The sequence below is a fragment of the Anas platyrhynchos genome, chromosome 38, assembly GCF_047663525.1.
Source record: "Anas platyrhynchos isolate ZD024472 breed Pekin duck chromosome 38, IASCAAS_PekinDuck_T2T, whole genome shotgun sequence".
In the NCBI taxonomy this organism is placed as follows: Eukaryota; Metazoa; Chordata; class Aves; order Anseriformes; family Anatidae; genus Anas; species Anas platyrhynchos.
This window is the reverse complement of record NC_092626.1, coordinates 2,209,479-2,224,232: the sequence shown is the minus strand read 5'-3', so window position 1 is coordinate 2,224,232 and position 14,754 is coordinate 2,209,479.

Sequence of the window (14,754 nt, the reverse complement as noted above, 5' to 3'; positions counted from 1 at the left end):
TGGATGGTCCAAAGGGGCTCGCAACAAATTTCCTGGTGCCTGATTTTTCAATTCTCTCCGAAGACGGCTAGGGTTACGTTTAAGTTTGGTCAGGAACAGCGAACCCGGAGGGTCCAGTTGCATGTGGGGCTTTGTAAAAGCTCCCCTTGGAAGTTCTCTTGTACCCAAAGCCTTCCTTTGGGGGCACTTTTGCATGGTCCAAAGGGACTTGCAACGCATTTTCTGGGACCCGGTTTTTCAGTCTTCTCCCATGCCGGCTAGGGATATATTTAGGGTTGCTCTGAAAATTCAAACCAGGAGGGTCCAGTTGCATGTGGGGCTGCGTAAAGGCTCCCCTGGGGAGTTCTCTTGTACCCAAAGCCTTCCTTTGGGGGCACTTTTGGATGGTCCAAAGGGGATTGCAACGCATTTCCTGGGGCCTGATTTTTCACTCGTCTCCGATGACGGCTAGGGCTACGTTTAGATTTGCTCAGGAACAGCGAACCCAGAGGGTCCAGTTGCATGTGGGGCTGCGTAAAGGCTCCCCTGGGGAGTTCACTTGTACCCAAAGCCTTCCTTTGGGGGCACTTTTGGATGGTCCAAAGGGGCTCGGAACGCATTTCCTGGGGCCTGATTTTTCACTCGTCTCCGATGACGGCTAGGGTTAGGTTTAGGTTTGCTCAGGAACAGCGAACATGGAGGGTCCAGTTGCATGTGGGGCTGCGTAAAGGGTCCCCTGGGGAGTTCACTTGTACCCAAAGTCTTCCTTTGGGGGCACTTTTGGATGGTCCAAAAGTGGCTTGCAACAGATTTCCTGGGGCCTGATTTTTCAGTCGTCTCCGATGACGGCTAATGTTACGTTTTGGTTTGCTCAGGAACAGCGAAACCGGAGGGTCCAGTTGCATGTGGGGCTGCGTAAAGGCTCCCCTGGGGAGTTCACTTGTACCCAAAGCCTTCCTTTGGGGGCACTATTGCATGGGCGAAAAGGGCTCGCAACGCATTTCCTGGGGCCTGATTTTTCACTCGTCTCCGATGACGGCTAGGCATATATTTAGGTATGTTCGGAAACAGCGAACCCGGAGGGTCCAGTTGCATGTGGGGCTGCGTAAAGGCTCCCCTGGGGAGTTCTCTTGTACCCAAAGCCTTCCTTTGGGGACACTTTTGCATGGTCCAAAGGGGCTTGCAACGCGTTTTCTGGGACCCGGTTTTTCAGTCTTCTCCCATGCCGGCAAGGGATATATTTAGGGTTGCTCGGAAAAAGCAAACCCGTGGGTCCAGTTGCATGTGGGGCTTTGTAAAGGCTCCCCTGGGGAGTTCACTTGTACCCAAAGTCTTCCTTTGGGGGCACTTTTGGATTGTCCAATGGGGCTCGCAACGCATTTCCTGGGGCCTGATTTTTCAGTCGTCTTCGATGACGGCTAGGGCTGTGTTTAGGGATTCCGGAAAAAGAGAACCCGGAGGGTCCAGTTGCATGTGGGGCTGCGTAAAGGCTCCCCTGGGGAGTTCACTTCTACCCAAAGACTTCCTTTGGGGGCACTATTGCATGGTCCAAAGGGGCTCGCAACCTATTTCCTGGGGCCTGATTTTTCACTCGTCTCCGATGACGGCTAGGCCTAAGTTTAGATTTGCTCAGGAACAGCGAACCCGGAGGGTCCAGTTGCATGTGGGGCTGCGTAAAGGGTCCCCTGGGGAGTTCACTTGTACCCAAAGTCTTCCTTTGGGGGCACTTTTGCATGGTCCAAAGGGGCTTGCAAGGCGTTTTCTGGGACCCGGTTTTTCAGTCTTCTCCCATGCCGGCAAGGGATATATTTAGGGTTGCTCGGAAACAGCAAACCCGTGGGTCCAGTTGCATGTGGGGCTGCGTAAAGGCTCCCGTGGGAACTTCAGTTGTACCCAAAGCCTTCCTTTGGTGACACTTTTGGATGGTCCAAAGGGTCTCAAAAGGCATTTCCTGGGGCCTGATTTTTCACTCGTCTCCGATGACAGCTAGGGCTACGTTTAGGTTTGTTCAGGAGCAGCGAACCCGGAGGGTCCAGTTACATGTGGGGCTTTGTAAAAGCTCCCCTGGTGAGTTCACTTGTACCCAAAGTCTTCCTTTGGGGGCACTTTTGCATGGTCCAATGGGGCTTGCAACGCATTTCCTGGGGCCTGATTTTTCAGTCGTCTTCGATGACGGCTAGGGCTATGTTTAGGGATTCCGGAAAAAGAGAACCCGGAGGGTCCAGTTGCATGTGGGGCTGCGTAAAGGCTCCCCTAGAGAGTTCTCTTGTACCCAAAGTCTTCCTTTGGGGGCACTTTTGGATGGTCCAATAGGGCTCGCAACTCATTTCCTGGGGCCTGATTTTTCAGTCGTCTCCGATGACGGCTAGTGTTACGTTTAGGTTTGCTCAGGAACAGCGAACCCGGAGGGTCCAGTTGCATGTGGGGCTGCATAAAGGCTCCCCTGGGGAGTTCACTTGTACCCAAAGCCTTCCTTTGGGGGCACTTTTGCATGGTCCAAAGGGGCTTGCAACGCGTTTTCTGGGACCCGGTTTTTCAGTTATCTCCCATGCCGGCAAGGGATATATTTAGGGTTGCTCGGAAAAAGCAAACCCGTGGGTCCAGTTGCATGTGGGGCTTTGTAAAGGCTCCCCTGGGGAGTTCACTTGTACCCAAAGCCTTCCTTTGGAGGCACTTTTGGATGGGCAAAAAGGGCTTGGAACTCGTTTTCTGGGGCCTGATTTTTCAGTGGTCTTCGATGCCGGCTAGGCCTATGTTTAGGTATGTTCGGAAACAGCGAACCCGGAGGGTCCAGTTGCATGTGGGGCTGCGTAAAGGCTCCCCTGGGAACTTCAGATTGACTAAAAGCCTTCCTTTGGGGGCACTTTTGGATGGTCCAAAGGGGCTCGCAACAAATTTCCTGGTGCCTGATTTTTCAATTCTCTCCGAAGACGGCTAGGGTTACGTTTAAGTTTGGTCAGGAACAGCGAACCCGGAGGGTCCAGTTGCATGTGGGGCTTTGTAAAAGCTCCCCTTGGGAGTTCTCTTGTACCCAAAGCCTTCCTTTGCGGGCACTTTTGCATGGTCCAAAGGGACTTGCAACGCATTTTCTGGGACCCGGTTATTCAGTCTTCTCCCATGCCGGCTAGGGATATATTTAGGGTTGCTCTGAAAATTCAAACCAGGAGGGTCCAGTTGCATGTGGGGCTGCGTAAAGGCTCCCCTGGGGAGTTCACTTGTACCCAAAGCCTTCCTTTGGGGGCACTTTTGCATGTTCCAAAGGGGCTCGCAACGCATTTCCTGGGCCTGATTTTTCACTCGTCTCCGATGACTGCTAGGGCTACGTTTCGATTTGCTCAAGATCAGCGAACCCAGAGGGTCCAGTTGCATGTGGGGCTGCGTAAAGGCTCCCCTGGGGAGTTCTCTTGTACCCAAAGCCTTCCTTTGGGGGCACTTTTGCATGGGCGAAAAGGGCTCGCAATGCATTTCCTGGGGCCTGATTTTTCACTCGTCTCCTATGACGGCTAGGCCTATATTTAGGTATGTTCGGAAACAGCGAACCCGGAGGGTCCAGTTGCATGTGGGGCTTTGTAAAGGCTCCCCTGGGGAGTTCACTTGTACCCAAAGCCTTCCTTTGGGGGCACTTTTGGATGGGCAAAAAGGGCTTGGAACTCGTTTTCTGGGGCCTGATTTTTCAGTCGTCTTCGATGCCGGCTAGTGCTATGTTTAGGGATACTCGGAAAAATCGAACCCGGAGGGTCCAGTTGCATGTGGGGCTGCGTAAAGGCTCCCCTGGGAACTTCAGATGTACCCAAAGCCTTCCTTTGGTGAAACTTTTGGATGGACCATAGGGTCTCAAAAGGCATTTCCTGGGGCCTGATTTTTCACTCGTCTCCGATGACAGCTAGGGCTACGTTTAGGTTTGCTCAAGAGCAGCGAACCCGGAGGGTCCAGTTGCATGTGGGGCTTTGTAAAAGCTCCCCTGGTGAGTTCACTTGTACCCAAAGTCTTCCTTTGGGGGCACTTTTGCATGGTCCAATGGGGCTTGCAACGCATTTCCTGGGGCCTGATTTTTCAGTCGTCTTCGATGCCGGCTAGGGATATGTATATTGATGCTCGGAAAAAGCGAACCCGGAGGGTCCAGTTGCATGTGGGGCTGCATAAAGGCTCCCCTGGGGAGTTCACTTGTACCCAAAGCCTTCCTTTGGGGGCACTTTTGCATGGTCCAAAGGGGCTTGCAACGCGTTTTCTGGGACCCGGTTTTTCAGTCATCTCCCATGCCGGCAAGGGATATATTTAGGGTTGCTCGGAAAAAGCAAACCCGTGGGTCCAGTTGCATGTGGGGCTTTGTAAAGGCTCCCCTGGGGAGTTCACTTGTACCCAAAGCCTTCCTTTGGGGGCACTTTTGGATGGGCAAAAAGGGCTTGGAACTCGTTTTCTGGGGCCTGATTTTTCAGTCGTCTTCGATGCCGGCTAGGGCTATGTTTAGGGATACTCGGAAACAGCGAACCCGGAGGGTCCAGTTGCATGTGGGGCTGCGTAAAGGCTCCCCTGGGAACTTCAGATTGACTAAAAGCCTTCCTTTGGGGGCACTTTTGGATGGTCCAAAGGGGCTCGCAACAAATTTCCTGGTGCCTGATTTTTCAATTCTCTCCGAAGACGGCTAGGGTTACGTTTAAGTTTGGTCAGGAACAGCGAACCCGGAGGGTCCAGTTGCATGTGGGGCTTTGTAAAAGCTCCCCTTGGGAGTTCTCTTGTACCCAAAGCCTTCCTTTGCGGGCACTTTTGCATGGTCCAAAGGGACTTGCAACGCATTTTCTGGGACCCGGTTTTTCAGTCTTCTCCCATGCCGGCTAGGGATATATTTAGGGTTGCTCTGAAAATTCAAACCAGGAGGGTCCAGTTGCATGTGGGGCTGCGTAAAGGCTCCCCTGGGGAGTTCTCTTGTACCCAAAGCCTTCCTTTGGGGGCGCTTTTGTATGGTCCAAAGGGGCTCGCAACGCATTTCCTGGGGCCTGGTTTTTCACTCGTCTCCGATGACGGCTAGGGCTACGTTTAGGTTTTTTCAGGAACAATGAACCCGGAGGGTCCAGTTGCATGTGGGGCTGTGTAAAGGCTCCCCTGGGGAGTTCTCTCGTACCCAAAGCCTTCTTTGGGGGTATTTTTGGATGGTCCAAAGGGGCTCGCAACACATTTCCTGGGGCCTGATTTTTCACTTGTCTTCGAAGACGGCTAGGGCTACGTTTATGTTTGCTCAGGAAAAGCGAACCCGGAGGGTCCAGTTGCATGTGGGACTGCGTAAAGGCTCCCCTGGGGAGTTCACTTGTACCCAAAGCCTTCCTTTGGGGGCACTTTTGGATGGTCCAAAGGTGCTCGCAACGCATTTCCTGGGGCCTGATTTTTCAGTCGTCTCCGATGACGGCTAGGGCTACGTTTAGGTTTGCTCAGGAATAGCGAACCCGGAGGGTCCAGTTGCATGTGGGGCTGCGTAAAGGCTCCCCTGGGGAGTTCACTTGTACCCAAAGCCTTCCTTTGGGGGCACTTTTGCATGGTCCAAAGGGTCTCACAAGGCATTTCCTGGGGCCTGATTTTTCACTCGTCTCCGATGACAGCTAGGGCTACGTTTAGGTTTGCTCAGGAGCAGCGAACCCGGAGGGTCCAGTTGCATGTGGAGCTTTGTAAAAGCTCCCCTGGTGAGTTCACTTGTACCCAAAGTCTTCCTTTGGGGGCACTTTTGCATGGTCCAATGGGGCTTGCAACGCATTTCCTGGGGTCTGATTTTTCAGTCGTCTTCGATGACGGCTAGGGCTATGTTTAGGGATTCCGGAAAAAGAGAACCCGGAGGGTCCAGTTGCATGTGGGGCTGCGTAAAGGCTCCCCTGGGGAGTTCACTTGTACCCAAAGCCTTTTTTTGGGGGCACTTTTGGATGGTCTAAAGGGGCTTGCAACGCATTTCCTGGGGCCTGATTTTTCACTCGTCTCCGATGACGGCAAGGGCTACGTTTAGATTTGCTCAGGAACAGCGAACCCAGAGGGTCCAGTTGCATGTGGGGCTGCGTAAAGGCTCCCCTGGGGAGTTCACTTGTACCCAAAGCCTTCCTTTGGGGGCACTTTTGGATGGTCCAAAGGGGCTCGCAACGCATTTCCTGGGGCCTGATTTTTCACTCGTCTCCGATGACGGCTAGGGTTAGGTTTAGGTTTGCTCAGGAACAGCGAACATGGAGGGTCCAGTTGCATGTGGGGCTGCGTAAAGGGTCCCCTGGGGAGTTCACTTGTACCCAAAGTCTTCCTTTGGGGGCACTTTTGGATGGTCCAAAAGTGGCTTGCAACAGATTTCCTGGGGCCTGATTTTTCAGTCGTCTCCGATGACGGCTAGTGTTACGTTTTGGTTTGCTCAGGAACAGCGAAACCGGAGGGTCCAGTTGCATGTGGGGCTGCGTAAAGGCTCCCCTGGGGAGTTCTCTTGTACCCAAAGCCTTCCTTTGGGGGCAGTATTGCATGGGCGAAAAGGGCTCGCAACGCATTTCCTGGGGCCTGATTTTTCACTCGTCTCCGATGACGGCTAGGCATATATTTAGGTATGTTCGGAAACAGCGAACCCGGAGGGTCCAGTTGCATGTGGGGCTGCATAAAGGCTCCCCTGGGGAGTTCTCTTGTACCCAAAGCCTTCCTTTGGGGACACTTTTGCATGGTCCAAAGGGGCTTGCAACGCGTTTTCTGGGACCCGGTTTTTCAGTCTTCTCCCATGCCGGCAAGGGATATATTTAGGGTTGCTCGGAAAAAGCAAACCCGTGGGTCCAGTTGCATGTGGGGCTTTGTAAAGGCTCCCCTGGGGAGTTCACTTGTACCCAAAGCCTTCCTTTGGGGGCACTTTTGGATGGGCAAAAAGGGCTTGGAACTCGTTTTCTGGGGCCTGATTTTTCAGTCGTCTTCGATGCCGGCTAGGGCTATGTTTAGGGATACTCGGAAACAGCGAACCCGGAGGGTCCAGTTGCATGTGGGGCTGCGTAAAGGCTCCCCTGGGAACTTCAGATTGACTAAAAGCCTTCCTTTGGGGGCACTTTTGGATGGTCCAAAGGGGCTCGCAACAAATTTCCTGGTGCCTGATTTTTCAATTCTCTCCGAAGACGGCTAGGGTTACGTTTAAGTTTGGTCAGGAACAGCGAACCCGGAGGGTCCAGTTGCATGTGGGGCTTTGTAAAAGCTCCCCTTGGGAGTTCTCTTGTACCCAAAGCCTTCCTTTGCGGGCACTTTTGCATGGTCCAAAGGGACTTGCAACGCATTTTCTGGGACCCGGTTTTTCAGTCTTCTCCCATGCCGGCTAGGGATATATTTAGGGTTGCTCTGAAAATTCAAACCAGGAGGGTCCAGTTGCATGTGGGGCTGCGTAAAGGCTCCCCTGGGGAGTTCTCTTGTACCCAAAGCCTTCCTTTGGGGGCACTTTTGGGTGGTCAAAAAGGGCTTGGAACTCGTTTTCTGGGGCCTGATTTTTCAGTCGTCTTCAATGCCGGCTGGGGCTATGTTTAGGGATACTCGGAAACAGCGAACCCGGAGGGTCCAGTTGCATGTGGGGCTGCGTAAAGGCTCCCCTGGGGAGTTCACTTGTACCCAAAGCCTTCCTTTGGGGGCACTTTTGGATGGTCCAAAGGGGCTCGCAACGCATTTCCTGGGCCTGATTTTTCACTCATCTCCGATGACGGCTAGGGCTACGTTTCGATTAGCTCAAGAACAGCGAACACAGAGGGTCCAGTTGCATGTGGGGCTGCGTAAAGGCTCCCCTGGGGAGTTCTCTTGTACCCAAAGCCTTCCTTTGGGGGCACTTTTGCATGGGCGAAAAGGGCTCGCAACGCATTTCCTGGGGCCTGATTTTTCACTCGTCTCCGATGACGGCTAGGCCTATATTTAGGTATGTTCGGAAACAGCGAACCCGGAGGGTCCAGTTGCATGTGGGGCTGCGTAAAGGCTCCCCTGGGGAGTTCACTTGTACCCAAAGTCTTCCTTTGGGGGCACTTTTGGATTATCCAAAGGGGCTCGCAACGCATTTCCTGGGGCCTGATTTTTCAGTCGTCTTCGATGACGGCTAGGGCTGTGTTTAGGGATTCCGGAAAAAGAGAACCCGGAGGGTTCAGTTGCATGTGGGGCTGCGTAAAGGCTCCCCTGGGGAGTTCACTTCTACCCAAAGACTTCCTTTGGGGGCACTATTGCATGGTCCAAAGGGGCTCGCAACCTATTTCCTGGGGCCTGATTTTTCACTCGTCTCCGATGACGGCTAGGCCTAAGTTTAGATTTGCTCAGGAACAGCGAACCCGGAGGGTCCAGTTGCATGTGGGGCTGCGTAAAGGGTCCCCTGGGGAGTTCACTTGTACCCAAAGTCTTCCTTTGGGGGCACTTTTGCATGGTCCAAAGGGGCTTGCAACGCGTTTTCTGGGACCCGGTTTTTCAGTCTTCTCCCATGCCGGCAAGGGATATATATAGGGTTGCTCGGAAAAAGCAAACCCGTGGGTCCAGTTGCATGTGGGGCTGCGTAAAGGCTCCCCTGGGAACTTCAGATGTACCCAAAGCCTTCCTTTGGTGACACTTTTGGATGGTCCAAAGGGTCTCAAAAGGCATTTCCTGGGGCCTGATTTTTCACTCGTCTCTGATGACAGCTAGGGCTACGTTTAGGTTTGTTCAGGAGCAGCGAACCCGGAGGGTCCAGTTACATGTGGGGCTTTGTAAAAGCTCCCCTGGTGAGTTCTCTTGTACCCAAAGTCTTCCTTTGGGGGCACTTTTGCATGGTCCAATGGGGCTTGCAACGCATTTCCTGGGGCCTGATTTTTCAGTCGTCTTCGATGACGGCTAGGGCTATGTTTAGGGATTCCGGAAAAAGAGAACCCGGAGGGTCCAGTTGCATGTGGGGCTGCGTAAAGGCTCCCCTAGGGAGTTCTCTTGTACCCAAAGTCTTCCTTTGGGGGCACTTTTGGATGGTCCAAAGGGGCTCGCAACTCATTTCCTGGGGCCTGATTTTTCAGTCGTCTCCGATGACGGCTAGGGTTACGTTTAGGTTTGCTCAGGAACAGCGAACCCGGAGGGTCCAGTTGCATGTGGGGCTGCGTAAAGGCTCCCCTGGGGAGTTCACTTGTACCCAAAGCCTTCCTTTGGGGGCACTTTTGCATGGTCCAAAGGGGCTTGCAACGCGTTTTCTGGGACCCGGTTTTTCAGTCATCTCCCATGCCGGCAAGGGATATATTTAGGGTTGCTCGGAAAAAGCAAACCCGTGGGTCCAGTTGCATGTGGGGCTTTGTAAAGGCTCCCCTGGGGAGTTCACTTGTACCCAAAGCCTTCCTTTGGGGGCACTTTTGGATGGGCAAAAAGGGCTTGGAACTCGTTTTCTGGGGCCTGATTTTTCAGTCGTCTTCGATGCCGGCTAGGGCTATGTTTAGGGATACTCGGAAACAGCGAACCCGGAGGGTCCAGTTGCATGTGGGGCTGCGTAAAGGCTCCCCTGGGAACTTCAGATTGACTAAAAGCCTTCCTTTGGGGGCACTTTTGGATGGTCCAAAGGGGCTCGCAACAAATTTCCTGGTGCCTGATTTTTCAATTCTCTCCGAAGACGGCTAGGGTTACGTTTAAGTTTGGTCAGGAACAGGTAACCCGGAGGGTCCAGTTGCATGTGGGGCTTTGTAAAAGCTCCCCTTGGGAGTTCTCTTGTACCCAAAGCCTTCCTTTGCGGGCACTTTTGCATGGTCCAAAGGGACTTGCAACGCATTTTCTGGGACCCGGTTTTTCAGTCTTCTCCCATGCCGGCTAGGGATATATTTAGGGTTGCTCTGAAAATTCAAACCAGGAGGGTCCAGTTGCATGTGGGGCTGCGTAAAGGCTCCCCTGGGGAGTTCTCTTGTACCCAAAGCCTTCCTTTGGGGGCGCTTTTGGATGGTCCAAAGGGGCTCGCAACGCATTTCCTGGGGCCTGGTTTTTCACTCGTCTCCGATGACGGCTAGGGCTACGTTTAGGTTTTTTCAGGAACAATGAACCCGGAGGGTCCAGTTGCATGTGGGGCTGTGTAAAGGCTCCCCTGGGGAGTTCTCTTGTACCCAAAGCCTTCTTTGGGGGTATTTTTGGATGGTCCAAAGGGGCTCGCAACACATTTCCTGGGGCCTGATTTTTCACTTGTCTCCGAAGACGGCTAGGGCTACGTTTAGGTTTGCTCAGGAACAGCGAACCCGGAGGGTCCAGTTGCATGTGGGGCTTTGTAAAAGCTCCCCTGGTGAGTTCACTTGTACCCAAAGTCTTCCTTTGGGGGCACTTTTGCATGGTCCAATGGGGCTTGCAACGCATTTCCTGGGGCCTGATTTTTCACTCGTCTTTGATGGCGGCTAGGTCTATGTTTAGGGATTCCGGAAAAAGAGAACCCGGAGGGTCCAGTTGCATGTGGGGCTGCGTAAAGGCTCCCCTGGGGAGTTCTCTTGTACCCAAAGCCTTCCTTTGGGGGCACTTTTGGATGGTCCAAAGGGGCTTGCAACGCATTTCCTGGGGCCTGATTTTTCACTCGTCTCCGATGACGGCTAGGGTTAGGTTTAGGTTTGCTCAGGAACAGCGAACATGGAGGGTCCAGTTGCATGTGGGGCTGCGTAAAGGGTCCCCTGGGGAGTTCACTTGTACCCAAAGTCTTCCTTTGGGGGCACTTTTGGATGGTCCAAAAGTGGCTTGCAACAGATTTCCTTGGGCCTGATTTTTCAGTCGTCTCCGATGACGGCTAGTGTTACGTTTTGGTTTGCTCAGGAACAGCGAACCCGGAGGGTCCAGTTGCATGTGGGGCTGCGTAAAGGCTCCCCTGGGGAGTTCACTTGTACCCAAAGCCTTCCTTTGGGGGCACTTTTGGATGGTCCAAAGGGGCTCGCAACGCATTTCCTGGGCCTGATTTTTCACTCGTCTCCGATGACTGCTAGGGCTACATTTCGATTTGCTCAAGATCAGCGAACCCAGAGGGTCCAGTTGCATGTGGGGCTGCGTAAAGGCTCCCCTGGGGAGTTCTCTTGTACCCAAAGCCTTCCTTTGGGGGCACTTTTGCATGGGCGAAAAGGGCTCGCAACGCATTTCCTGGGGCCTGATTTTTCACTCGTCTCCGATGACGGCTAGGCCTATATTTAGGTATGTTCGGAAACAGCGAACCCGGAGGGTCCAGTTGCATGTGGGGCTGCGTAAAGGCTCCCCTGGGGAGTTCACTTGTACCCAAAGTCTTCCTTTGGGGGCACTTTTGGATTGTCCAAAGGGGCTCGCAACGCATTTCCTGGGGCCTGATTTTTCAGTCGTCTTCGATGACGGCTAGGGCTGTGTTTAGGGATTCCGGAAAAAGAGAACCCCGAGGGTCCAGTTGCATGTGGGGCTGCGTAAAGGCTCCCCTGGGGAGTTCACTTCTACCCAAAGACTTCCTTTGGGGGCACTATTGCATGGGCGAAAAGGGGCTCCCAACCTATTTCCTGGGGCCTGATTTTTCACTCGTCTCCGATGACGGCTAGGCCTAAGTTTAGATTTGCTCAGGAACAGCGAACCCGGAGGGTCCAGTTGCATGTGGGTCTGCGTAAAGGCTCCCCTGGGGAGTTCTCTTGTACCCAAAGCCTTCCTTTGGGGGCACTTTTGGATGGTCCAAAGGGGCTTGCAACGCATTTCCTGGGGCCTGATTTTTCACTCGTCTCCGATGACGGCTAGGGCTACTTTTAGATTTGCTCAGGAACAGCGAACCCAGAGGGTCCAGTTGCATGTGGGGCTGCGTAAAGGCTCCCCTGGGGAGTTCACTTGTACCCAAAGCCTTCCTTTGGGGGCACTTTTGGATGGTCCAAAGGGGCTCGGAACGCATTTCCTGGGGCCTGATTTTTCACTCGTCTCCGATGACGGCTAGGGTTAGGTTTAGGTTTGCTCAGGAACAGCGAACATGGAGGGTCCAGTTGCATGTGGGGCTGCGTAAAGGGTCCCCTGGGGAGTTCACTTGTACCCAAAGCCTTCCTTTGGGGGCACTTTTGCATGGTCCAAAGGGGCTTGCAACGCGTTTTCTGGGACCCGGTTTTTCAGTCATCTCCCATGCCGGCAAGGGATATATTTAGGGTTGCTCGGAAAAAGCAAACCCGTGGGTCCAGTTGCATGTGGGGCTTTGTAAAGGCTCCCCTGGGGAGTTCACTTGTACCCAAAGCCTTCCTTTGGGGGCACTTTTGGATGGGCAAAAAGGGCTTGGAACTCGTTTTCTGGGGCCTGATTTTTCAGTCGTCTTCGATGCCGGCTAGGCCTATGTTTAGGGATACTCGGAAACAGCGAACCCGGAGGGTCCAGTTGCATGTGGGGCTGCGTAAAGGCTCCCCTGGGAACTTCAGATTGACTAAAAGCCTTCCTTTGGGGGCACTTTTGGATGGTCCAAAGGGGCTCGCAACAAATTTCCTGGTGCCTGATTTTTCAATTCTCTCCGAAGACGGCTAGGGTTACGTTTAAGTTTGGTCAGGAACAGCGAACCCGGAGGGTCCAGTTGCATGTGGGGCTTTGTAAAAGCTCCCCTTGGGAGTTCTCTTGTACCCAAAGCCTTCCTTTGCGGGCACTTTTGCATGGTCCAAAGGGACTTGCAACGCATTTTCTGGGACCCGGTTTTTCAGTCTTCTCCCATGCCGGCTAGGGATATATTTAGGGTTGCTCTGAAAATTCAAACCAGGAGGGTCCAGTTGCATGTGGGGCTGCGTAAAGGCTCCCCTGGGGAGTTCTCTTGTACCCAAAGCCTTCCTTTGGGGGCGCTTTTGGATGGTCCAAAGGGGCTCGCAACGCATTTCCTGGGGCCTGGTTTTTCACTCGTCTCCGATGACGGCTAGGGCTACGTTTAGGTTTTTTCAGGAACAATGAACCCGGAGGGTCCAGTTGCATGTGGGGCTGTGTAAAGGCTCCCCTGGGGAGTTCTCTCGTACCCAAAGCCTTCTTTGGGGGTATTTTTGGATGGTCCAAAGGGGCTCGCAACACATTTCCTGGGGCCTGATTTTTCACTTGTCTCCGAAGACGGCTAGGGCTACGTTTATGTTTGCTCAGGAACAGCGAACCCGGAGGGTCCAGTTGCATGTGGGACTGCGTAAAGGCTCCCCTGGGGAGTTCACTTGTACCCAAAGCCTTCCTTTGGGGGCACTTTTGGATGGTCCAAAGGTGCTCGCAACGCATTTCCTGGGGCCTGATTTTTCAGTCGTCTCCGATGACGGCTAGGGCTACGTTTAGGTTTGCTCAGGAATAGCGAACCCGGAGGGTCCAGTTGCATGTGGGGCTGCGTAAAGGCTCCCCTGGGGAGTTCACTTGTACCCAAAGCCTTCCTTTGGGGGCACTTTTGCATGGTCCAAAGGGTCTCACAAGGCATTTCCTGGGGCCTGATTTTTCACTCGTCTCCGATGACAGCTAGGGCTACGTTTAGGTTTGCTCAGGAGCAGCGAACCCGGAGGGTCCAGTTGCATGTGGAGCTTTGTAAAAGCTCCCCTGGTGAGTTCACTTGTACCCAAAGTCTTCCTTTGGGGGCACTTTTGCATGGTCCAATGGGGCTTGCAACGCATTTCCTGGGGCCTGATTTTTCAGTCGTCTTCGATGACGGCTAGGGCTATGTTTAGGGATTCCGGAAAAAGAGAACCCGGAGGGTCCAGTTGCATGTGGGGCTGCGTAAAGGCTCCCCTGGGGAGTTCTCTTGTACCCAAAGCCTTTTTTTGGGGGCACTTTTGGATGGTCTAAAGGGGCTTGCAACGCATTTCCTGGGGCCTGATTTTTCACTCGTCTCCGATGACGGCAAGGGCTACGTTTAGATTTGCTCAGGAACAGCGAACCCGGAGGGTCCAGTTGCATGTGGGGCTGCGTAAAGGCTCCCCTGGGGAGTTCACTTGTACCCAAAGCCTTCCTTTGGGGGCACTTTTGGATGGTCCAAAGGGGCTCGCAACGCATTTCCTGGGGCCTGATTTTTCACTCGTCTCCGATGACGGCTAGGGTTAGGTTTAGGTTTGCTCAGGAACAGCGAACATGGAGGGTCCAGTTGCATGTGGGGCTGCGTAAAGGGTCCCCTGGGGAGTTCACTTGTACCCAAAGTCTTCCTTTGGGGGCACTTTTGGATGGTCCAAAAGTGGCTTGCAACAGATTTCCTGGGGCCTGATTTTTCAGTCGTCTCCGATGACGGCTAGTGTTACGTTTTGGTTTGCTCAGGAACAGCGAAACCGGAGGGTCCAGTTGCATGTGGGGCTGCGTAAAGGCTCCCCTGGGGAGTTCTCTTGTACCCAAAGCCTTCCTTTGGGGGCAGTATTGCATGGGCGAAAAGGGCTCGCAACGCATTTCCTGGGGCCTGATTTTTCACTCGTCTCCGATGACGGCTAGGCATATATTTAGGTATGTTCGGAAATAGCGAACCCGGAGGGTCCAGTTGCATGTGGGGCTGCATAAAGGCTCCCCTGGGGAGTTCTCTTGTACCCAAAGCCTTCCTTTGGGGACACTTTTGCATGGTCCAAAGGGGCTTGCAACGCGTTTTCTGGGACCCGGTTTTTCAGTCTTCTCCCATGCCGGCAAGGGATATATTTAGGGTTGCTCGGAAAAAGCAAACCCGTGGGTCCAGTTGCATGTGGGGCTTTATAAAGGCTCCCCTGGGGAGTTCACTTGTACCCAAAGCCTTCCTTTGGGGGCACTTTTGGGTGGTCAAAAAGGGCTTGGAACTCGTTTTCTGGGGCCTGATTTTTCAGTCGTCTTCAATGCCGGCTAGGGCTATGTTTAGGGATACTCGGAAACAGCGAACCCGGAGGGTCCAGTTGCATGTGGGGCTGCGTAAAGGCT